Source organism: Spodoptera frugiperda, chromosome 28 (genome assembly GCF_023101765.2).
Source record: "Spodoptera frugiperda isolate SF20-4 chromosome 28, AGI-APGP_CSIRO_Sfru_2.0, whole genome shotgun sequence".
In the NCBI taxonomy this organism is placed as follows: domain Eukaryota; kingdom Metazoa; phylum Arthropoda; class Insecta; order Lepidoptera; family Noctuidae; genus Spodoptera; species Spodoptera frugiperda.
The window spans coordinates 6,562,267-6,573,837 of NC_064239.1; positions in this window are offsets into that span (position 1 = coordinate 6,562,267).

An 11,571-nucleotide genomic window follows, 5' to 3' on the forward strand; every position below is an offset into this window, starting at 1 on the left:
AGACAACGTATAAGCTAACTTGGCGATAGGGCTTTTTATCGTTTATTATCCCACAAAAACGCGGGCGATGCCGCTAGCAGAAGTTAGTTAACTATAACTTAAAAAAAACTACTTTTAACACTAAAACAAAACTTAAAAGTACTAAACATAACTTATTCCATACAATACCAACTTTCGTCACACAAGATTTCAAAAAAAAATCAACATCAACAGGGAGATATTTCTTTGTACCATACAGAGATTAGAATTTCATTACTTGAGATTACATTCTATTATATTCTGCGGTTCCTGTGGCCTCCCCCGCGCCGTATACGTAACAGTGGGTAGACTAGACCTTTTAGTTTACTTGCTAACTTTGTTTGTACAAACTAAAACAAATACGTAACCATTTAGAAGGTTCAAACGATTACAAGGAAGAAAATATCGGTGGGCTGTTGACGAAAGGTTCTCAAAATATAGATAATGCGCCTTTTTTTTTGAGGGGGGAAAATCATCCAATGACTTCTCCCGCCATGGGCGAGGCGAGAGGGAGTGTCAGACTCTTACTGACTAAAAACCACCCCGTTCCTTCTCCTGCTTTTCGGGCCGGAGCCCCGGTAAACCCGCTAGGTAGTCCGCAGCTCCGGATCAGGCATCAGCCCTACTGAGCCCCATCTGTGGTGGTCTGATGGCTCTTTGAGGCGCGCGCGGAACGCGACGCGCCGCACGCACGGGTCTGGTTCTGTTCGGGCGGTGAGCTACCCTTGCTCGTCGTCCGCAGGCCCGCACTTACGGTGGCCGGAGATCGTCCCGCGAGATAATGCGCCTAATATGTGGATCTAAATACGAAACATCCTAAATCTCCATAATGTTTCTGTCATAAAAAACTAACAAAAAATAAAAACTCTAAACTTCGCGATATAATTTATTCCCTACTAAATCAATTAACGGCTTAAAAATGTCGTTGACATCATCCCAGAATAAATATTTTATAAAAGAATAAAAGTAAGGAAGAAGTAAATGTTTACTGACGTAATTTTTTGTCCTTACACAAGCGAAATTAATTCTGACTCGTTAACTTCTTTCATACTACATCAAGCTGAATGTCGAATTTACCATTAATTTTCGAGTTCGGAGGAGTTTTGTGTGAACTTGTATAAAAGTTACAGAATACGGGTTCCGGCTATCGATTTTGCATGACGGCTTTAGGTCTCAGGCAAGGGATAAGACGGGATTCAGTGAAACTCCTCAGGGATCGAAGTAATCAGGAATAAGTTTTCAACATTCACAATTGTAAGTATTTTTACCAGTCCACCTTAAATAGAGAAGCCCGAAATAAACCGGCTACGTCAGATTTTTTACTGCAACCATAAAATATTTTGTAAGCCCACTAGGTACGTCTAAACTCGTGTCGTAAAAATTATGAAAGCCGAGTTCAAATTTAAAATTCAGGAGAGATAATAACGTTTTAGTTTTTAATTAGGTGAAGTACTTTACCTAAGTAAAAAATAAAGAGTTTATTTTACCCTTCTTGAAAAATCTGAAGGTGAGGTAGCATATAATTAAACGCAATTTGAAAGTAATTAAGTTCGTTTATGAAAAACGGACTACTGTTGTTAGGCTTAATGAAATTGTGTAATCAGAGTAACTGTCAGAAGGCCTCAAGGTCCTATTTTGTTGTGATTATTTTAAGCATAAAAACCTAGACAGAGCATAGACCTTCCTGTATTATAAAATATTTCTAAATAAACTTGTCCAAAATAGGTTGGATTGAGTTGTACTGGTACTTCAAATAATACATTTAAAATCTGAAATCTAAACCTATCCCGGAAGGCAACAGGAATGAGAATTACGTCAACATGTGTCATCTGCCCCCAATTTACTACATGTCAATAAACCTGGTTTCACAGTTACTAAAAATAGTTATTGCATCGATCTGCAGAGGCAGGTAGAGATGCGCCATAAACATGAAGCAAATACAAAAAGGGGATGTCAGATTTCCTTTTAACATAATGCGTGACACTTTACGTCTCCGTACCTATTTTCCTCTCCTTATTTTACCACGCCTCTCTCTATTTTTTCCATATAGCGGTCCCATGCTACAAAAACGTTGCCAATTGTCCACATTTGATTATAGCACTTTTTGAATTACATCTTTATTATAAAGTATAATTCAAAATTGTTTTTCTATAAATCAAGTACTTAACTAGAAAGTTTTAAGTTATACTTAAGTCTGAATGAAGGTCTGTACGGGCCTAAGTTTTGCCACCAGCTCTTTGACTTCAAAAGATTAAATCCAGTGCTCTGTTCAGTAAGTTTAAGAAACAAAAGTTCTACTCCCGTACACGACAATTAGGATCACAATTAATCTTCATGGTTTTATCTTGTAAGCTGTTTTATAAACGAGCCTTCTAAACCATGCATCTCATCCGTTAAACCCCAAATAATAAGGCCGAGATATTTATTATTATCACTTTGATACCAAGACAACATCAAACTCTACTAAAGATTTCATCTACATGACATAAAACCATTCATGCAACCTACCACGGAAATAGAAAAAATCTTGTCAACATCCATCACCTACTATTTATTAGCCAATTAACCTTCTGATAAAACATAATAAGAGACTAACTGGATGATGATTCCATGTTTATAATATTATTGTTAAAAATATTTAAATCATAAACTCCAATTTTAATTTGTCCAAGGATTTCTAAATTACAATACAAATGAGCCACGCAAAACTGATAATTAACACCAAACACGAGAAATTAACAACACGTAGAATTCCCAAATACATTGTGCATATCTACAAGCGTACGTACCGTATGTATGTATGTATAGCCTTTACCGCTACGCGCGTAGTTCATTCGTCATTCCAAGTATTTGAAAGCCTATTGCGATGCGTGCGCTTTGTATAAAGTTACTCACTATGTACCGCCAGCAGTTTTAGCTCCAAATCTCGTTGATCCTAACATTTATTGAGAGTAAAACTCTTTGTGTCTATGTTGTTTTAGTACAAGTTCTTTGATATTTTTAAAACCGTTTTGTAGCAAATAACAAAACTTTTTATACTGACATATTTTTTATGATATGTTGTAGTTAACTATAAAAACCAGTCTCACAGACAAATTAACCATTTTTATCTTGAAAAATATGTTGTCAACAACATCGTCCCATAACACCAGCTAAAGCCACAAATCTAGTGTTATTTTTTTTCATATATAAAACAAAATACTTCACCAATGTATCATGACGTACAAGGGTGGGGTATATACAAACCCGAGCTTATAGAAAGATAAGAAAAAACGTAGCGGTTTGACCCGTTAAATCCGTCTGTAATACAGTTTCGGTGGAAACATAATCTTACCGTAGCCACCCAGTGACGCGAACCAGCGCCCATACTTCATAACATAACAAGCATACATTTCTACGATATACTTTGTATACTTATATTTCTTTCTCAATAGATGAAACTATCTATAAACAAGATCACAAAAGGAAAATAAATCGGTACCATTTTGTTAACAAATGAGGGTAAGCGATGTTCCAATCTTATGTTTGGTCTGACATTCAGAACTACGCCACTTTTTCTTTATTGTTCACGTTATAATGTCATAACGTGATATTAAGAGTCGTACACACAGCAATCTACATACATAAATATGTAATGTGTTCTCATTTTTAAGAAGTACATGTTATTATTTTTCATTCCACATATTTTTTTATTTTCTACGTACGGAAACAAATAGTTTTAACGATATATTGATTTGAAATATCGCGAATTGTGATCGCGAACGTCACTTCTAAGTACGTTTTTAACTTTGATTTTGATATTTATGGTTTTAAATTAACTAAAAATGATGGAGAAATGATCTACTAGTTTTGTCGTCGTGGTCTCGTCGCGCAGCCTACTTGCTGACGACGTCGCCGCTCTCGTACTCATAATAAAGAGTCCCTGACACTCGAAACTAGTAGAGCTTTTCTCCATTGACAATAAGTGAGTAAACCGTGGTTTTTAGTTAACTCAAACTAAACTCACGAAAGTTATTATAAAAGCATTGTTTTCTTATACGATAAAATAAAAAAATACGTGTCTAATATTTTTTCATTACCTAAACTAGACTGGCGGACTTAATAGATTTTCAATTTAATTACTTCTAACTTTTAATTTCTAGCACCATCGAAACATTTCCCAATACCAATGGACACATTTCTTAAATAGTAAAAGAAATTCTCTTGAGGAAAGCACGTCTTAGAAATACACAGGAAGATATGCGACGTCCAGTATGGAGCACCGGGCGTGTGATAGATTACGGCTCACTCCCATAGATAGTAGAAATGAGTCCCAATGGGGACAACATTACTGGCTGATCGCTAGTGTTTACGGGAAACAGTAATGGATACGTATGTGTTTATGTTACGTCACGACATGGCTTTTTGTTTTGTAAAGTTGTAGGCAGCAGTGGAATTAAATAGTGCATAGATGATTTTTATGATTAACACTGAATTCAAAACTGTGTCTGTTGTCCAAACTTGCCTTATATTTAATACATGATACTCTTGACTTAACAAGTGAAAAGGTAGTGTTATTACATTAACTGTGTGCATCTTTGTCTATCTAAAAAAAAAGTTATGTTCCAAAAAATATCTTAATAATATTCTTGTGTGTTCAAGATGTCAATAATAACTGTTTTTTATTAAACCTAAATATGTTTTACTCAATTCTTTACCTACTAAGGACGAAAGTGAAGCCTGAAAAATCCAATAAATAACCACAAAATCGAAGGCTCAAGGAAATTTCCACGAAGTAATCGAGTAACTGAGAAAATTTCCGGGGAATCATTGAAATCAATTTAAGTAGCTCGTGCACTTCTAGGGATTAAACTGCGTAGAAATTCGTCGAGTTATTTACACTCCTCCTCCTCCTCTTTTTCCGTGGGAGAGCCATGCTTCGGCACGAATGGGCCGGCTCGACCGGAGTAATACCACGGCCTCACAGAAAACCGGTGTGAAACAACGTTCACGTTGTGTTTCACCGAGTGAGTGAGGGTACCGGAGGCCCACCATCCCCCCTACGTAATGTAATGGCGCAGTTCAACTCAATTCGATTACCCCAGGAGGGTACCAACTACACTGGAGAATCCCTCTCTGGACGTCCATACTCAGAGTTCAACCACCCTGAGCGTGGACGTCTAGGCCGCCCCACATCGTACTCTGGGGGGGGCAAAACTGCGCGCATTACAGCTCGAGGCAAGAGCAAAATAACTTCGGCACCCCCTGCCACGCTGAATGTGGACTTCTGCAACATCAGGGGAATCCATTCCAACCTTAACGCTGTCCACTACCATCTTGAGACAGCAAAGCCCGCCTTGCTCTTTTTAACTGAGACGCAGATATCGTCTCCGTTGGACACATCGTACCTCACCTACCCTGGGTATGGACTGGAGCATTCCTTCTTGCCTAGGGCCGGGGTATGCGTGTACATTAGAGACGATATCAGCTTTCGTCGCCTCAGAAATCTTGAAGGTAGGGACCTCTCCATCTTATGGCTGCGTGTAGATAACGACGACCACCCCCGTGTCTATGCGTGCCTATACAGGTCCCATAGTGGTGATAGCGAGACTGACCGACTCATGGAACACATCCAGACGGCTGTAGACTCTGTACAAGGGCAGATACCCTCTGCAGAAGTCGTTCTACTTGGCGATTTTAACGCCCACCACGCCGACTGGCTTGGTTCTAGTAGAACTGACCACGCGGGGAGATCTGTCCACGACCTAGCCCTTGCTTCTGGCCTGACACAGCTGGTTACCGCGCCTACGCGCATCCCAGATGTGGAAGACCAGAGGCCTTCACTGTTGGACCTTCTGCTGACCTCTCACCCGGACGGCTACAGTGTGTCCGTTGTTGCTCCCCTAGGCTCATCGGACCATTGTCTCGTCCGGAGCTCTGTATCTTGGACGCGCTCGCCGCGTCTAGAAGATGCACGTCTTCGCCGCGTATGGCACTATAGGTCGGCAGACTGGGATGGGATGCGGTCCTTTTTTGCATCCTATCCTTGGAGACAGGTTTGCTTCTTGCAGGATGATCCCAACGCCGCTGCCGATTCTGTCGCCGACGTGGTGCTACAGGGGATGGAGCTGTTCGTCCCATCCTCTCTGGTCCCTGTCGGTGGCAGGTATCGGCCCTGGTTTGATTCGTCTTCCAGAAAGGCCTCACGCAGGAAGCGTGAAGCCTATCGAGCCTGGGCCGATGCGGTGGTGGCACGGGATGTAAATACCAGCACTTTTAAAAAGGAGTATAACTTTGCTTCCAAGTCCTTCAAAAGAGTTATTGCAGGGGCTAAGTCTCAGTACATCGGTAGAATTGGCGAGAAGCTTGAACGCCTTCCTTCGGGAACTCGTGCGTTCTGGTCGCTCGCCAAAGCTATCGAAGGCAATTTCTGCAGGCCGTCATTTCCACCTCTGCACATAGGGGGGATTCGTTGGCTCATGGCGCAAGGGATAAAGCCCAACCTTTGAGAAAAATCTTTGCGTCCAACTCGACACTGGATGACGGGGGGCGTGGGCCGCCTGCCGTGCCGTGGTGTGGGTGGCATATGCCAGATATCCGATTCCACCAGCGTTCGGTACGTTTGGCGCTCCTGTCCCTTGATGTCCAAAAGTCGAGTGGGCCCGACGGGATTCCACCCCTTGTGTTAAAGATGTGCGCTCCGGAGTTGGCACCAGTTTTAACACGTCTTTTTCGGCTCTCTTACTTTTTAGGCGTAGTACCGAAATCCTGGAAGACGGCCTTGGTCCACCCGATCCCTAAAAAAGGCGATCGAACAAATCCGTCCAACTACAGACCGATAGCCATAACTTCCCTCTTCTCGAAAATAATGGAGTCCATTATTAACTGCCAGCTCTTGCGGTACCTAGAAGATCACCAACTACTCAATGACCGACAATACGGTTTTCGTAAAGGTCGGTCGGCTGGGGATCTTCTGGTTTACCTGACACACCGTTGGGTACAGGCGATCGAGTCTAAGGGGGAAGCGTTGGCAGTGAGCTTGGACGTGGCGAAAGCCTTCGACCGGGTCTGGCATAAAGCGCTTCTTTCGAAGCTTCCTTCCTATGGGCTTCCCGAGAAATTGTGCGAATGGGTCTCCTGCTTCCTTACAGACAGAAGCATTAAGGTCGTTGTCGACGGGGAATGCTCCGACTCTCTGTCTGTGAACGCAGGTGTCCCTCAAGGCTGCGTGCTATCACCTACCCTGTTCCTCATCCATATCAATGATATGTTGCAAATCAGCGGCATTCATTGTTATGCGGATGACAGTACAGGTGATGCCTATTATACCGGCCGCGCTAACATTTCTCGGGAAAACGTCATCGAAAGCCGAAACAGACTTGTGTCAGAAATCGAGACTTCTTTGCAGAGAATCTCAGATTGGGGTGAACTTAATCTGGTCCAGTTTAACCCTACTAAGACACAGGTCTGCGTGTTTACCGCTAAGAAACTACCGTTGGTCGTCTCACCTCAGTTTCAAAGTACCCCTCTGACTGCCTCAGCCGGTATTGGAATACTTGGCATCAACATTTCGAGCGACGTCCAGTTCCGTGGTCATCTGGAGGATAAGGCTAAATTAGCCTCGAAAAAGCTTGGTGTGCTCAACAGATCGAGGCAGTATTTCACTCCAGCCCATCGCCTGCTTCTATATAAGGCGCAAGTTCGGCCCCATATGGAATACTGCTCTCATCTTTGGGCGGGGGCACCCCAGTACCAGCTTCATCCTCTGGACCGCGTTCAGCGGCGTGCGGTTCGGATTGTTGAGTGTCAGGAAGTTTCAAACCGACTTGACACTTTGGCAATGCGTAGAGATGTAGCTTCATTGTGCATTTTCTATCGCTTATACCACGGGGAGTGCTCTGAGGAATTGTTTGGTCTTATTCCTGCCGCTTCTTTTCGCCATCGACCCACACGACAGCATTTCCATCCCCACCATATAGATGGTTGGCAGGCCACAACTGTGCGCTTCTCGCGCAACTTTCTGCCTCGCACAGCAAAACTGTGGAATGAGCTGTCGTCGGCGGTATTTCCGAACCGATACGACCTTCAAACCTTCAAGAAAAGAGCATACTCCTTTTTAAAAAACAAAGGCCGGCAACGCACCTGTGACTCCTCTGGTGTTGCGGGTGTCCATGGGCGGCGCTGATCGCTTACCATCAGGTGACTCGTTTGCTCGTTTGCCTCCTATTCCATAAAAAAAAAAAAAAAAAAAAAACTCCTAAGTAATCTTTTAAACCATCCTTTCTAGACTTTTCAACATTCTCTCTCTCTTTCTTGTTTAGTCGCTCTTTCATAATTATACCTAACTACCAAATACTATATCGGAATTTATCCCTTCATTGAATAAAGCATAATCAAACCTGAACAACAGATATTTCACATGTAAACAAAATCAAATTAAATAAAATCCTGCCCTTACGTGGCTGCACGATGAATACTTTATCTTCGGGATATATCAGCAAAATTGAAAATGAAACAATTTAAAATCATACGGTTTCATAAAGCAGTAATATCAATCCGTGATACATAATAATGCAATCAGATCAGAATATAATTTCATTTAAAACAACATAAATAAGTCAGGTTAATCAATCATAAACAATATTATGCAGCAGGTTGTAATTTAATACACGTAATGAACATTTTCTTTATTCTTTGCACATCGTGATGAATGTTGCTTCATTAAATATCAACCCCAAAACCTGTTCAAATAACAAATAAGTAAATGCGCGCCAAAGTTTTCATGGACTACCTTTAACGCCATCTATGTTCAGTTTTTAGAAGAGTGTGTCGACTATCAACGCCATCTGTAAGACGCACCATCAAACTAACAGCTCTGCGAGTAACTGAAAAGCGTAGTCACAATAGTAGCTTCACAGTTTTCCTGTTGAAGCATGGTTTCGTTTTGATTCGTCAAAATTCCACTAGAGTTCTCTTTGCTTTTTCCTAAAATGTAAAGGAACAAGTTTATAGCACAATTGTTTTCCATCTGCACATATTTTATCATTATCGAAAAGATTTAATTTCTCTCTTATTTATTATCATTTTAGTGACAAAAATACCACTTTATTATTTAAATACCTCCGACATTGTAATGAAGTCTGTGAAACCAATAGTGTCAAACAGTGTCAAGTGGAAAACAATCGATCGAATTTCATTTACGGTAGTCTATGTTGGACTTGGCCTTAAACAATTTTGGGTGGCGCTACTGTCTATGCAGAAAACAGAGTATGAAAATCTTGACTCCTAGTTATCGAACGTTCAATTGTTATGGTAACATTAACGTGACTGAATTATAAATGGTATAACTTCTAACCCCAGGGAGCCATTTGTCGAATCAAAGTTAAATGTCAAGAATTGCTTTCAAGCTCTTGACACCCATTTCTTTTATTCCTTTGCGTAATGGCAATTTATTGTATTTTTAGATAAGTAATACTTTGGTGTTTAAGGGCTAAATCTGAATCAATAGCTCCGTGCTTACTCACCTTCAGTAAACTGAGTAAAAAAACAGGTTTATAGTTGTTTTTTTTTTTGTACATGAGACATTGAATATTTTAAGTTTCTAATAATCACTTTCCTATTTAATCAAAAATAAATTATTTAAAGTACAAAATAAATATTACATAAAGTTGTTATAGTATATTATCATCAACTCGCATAAAGTATTTCTTTTAAATGCATACAGTTAAAAAACATGGAACTGATGTTACTTTAACTATTCCTATAACAAATCTCGTAAGTAAATCTTCGGTAAAGAACAAGAATCAGGCTTCGAGCACGTTTCAAGAATCGAACGAATGAGATTAGTTACATAGATAGAGCCAACAAGATGGACTCATTGGTTTTTGATTCAATCATTGTATGTAGAAATAATATTATCTTACTTTAAATTACTTCAAGGGATAATAAATAGAAGTTCATGAGATACTATGTAGAAAGTATACATATACACCACAGCATCAAAATATGCTAACATTCCTGAGAATAAGTACCTATTACTGACTCCTATTCGAGTTTCTAGGTATTAAAACTTTGAAAACTTCTAAAAAATATCATAGCTAAATACTTTATGCGATCTGACCGAAGAATAATCAAACCCTTCGAACCGAACAGTACCCTTAGTAGTTTGCTTTTTCAAACGAGAGCGCGTTCGGCACTCTGATTGGCCGGTACGAATAAACCAACAAATCAGAGCGCCGAATGTGTTCTCGTTTCGATTACTTTAAACTTACGTTTAAATGTTTTTTGCTTTACAGCAAACTCATACTACACAACGACTAAGAACGAAAAAAGAAAGAAAGAAGATCACTCGATAAACAACGTTTATCCAAAGAAGATCCACAATCATTACTTCATCATTAAATATCCCCAAACAGTAATGAACCTAGAACGCTATAATTACCTTGACACTATAATGATGACACTGAGATGCGTAGAGATGTATCACATCATAAATCCTTGTATTTCAGTAGGTGAAGGTTCCACATACATGAATAATTTCAGAGGTAAAGGAAAATAAAATAGTACTTCTATTGATTTGCCTTCAGTAGGTACTAAATTGATATGAATTTGTATCTACTGAAGGATATTCTCCTAACGAATATTAATTTATTTCCACAATAACGTACAAATTCATGGGATTAACCTCTAATAACATATTTTTAAGCAACTAAATATAGTGACGTGTTCACTTGTATCAGACTTGTACAAGAATTAACTTTACAAAGTTAATTCTAACACGTACCTACTCCTCTAAGTCCTCCCTTTTCGTATTTTAATAATTTAAAGTGACATTGAAACTCACAGACAATGTTATGTCAGAAATGACAGCTGACTTCAAAGAGAACCCTTAACTTAGTTACTCAAAGTCTTAAATGAATGAACGTCCTCAATTTTGGAAACATTTTAGACTAAAGCTACAATAATAGTTCCTATATAATCTTTCCATTTGAAATACCGAAATCTACTGAAAAAATAAATAAAACTAGGTTATTATATATAAAAACAGGATAATTCAACCTAGATTGGACTTTACAGATACAAGATGGAAGCCTTTTCATAGGTTATTCAAAATAACCTTTGTTTAATTTGACCTAATGACCTCCAATGAAGGACCTTCGTGAACTGCATTGATACGTGGTTAAGGTTTCAAATAAGATTTGATGATAAAAGCTATTTGAAAATCAATGAGGTTTAGCAGTTCGAGGTTGACTTAAAACTACGCAGCGGTTTCAGCGCTTTGCGACATAACCCCTACCATTAAAATGATGTGATCATTTTTCATTAGAACCTATTTGAAGGGGGAAGAGTGCCACTAAAACTATGTAGCTAGAAATAAAACGAATCATTGTATAAAATATGCAATATATATTTTTTCTTGTTAAATTACGATGCAACGAATTCTTAGCTACACATACAACTTTAACAATATGCTATATTCCACTTACTTAAAATCTTGTCAAACGTCTAACTTAACTTTAATTCCCATTTGACAAAATTACTATACAACAGCATAATACAATACTCAATTACAAC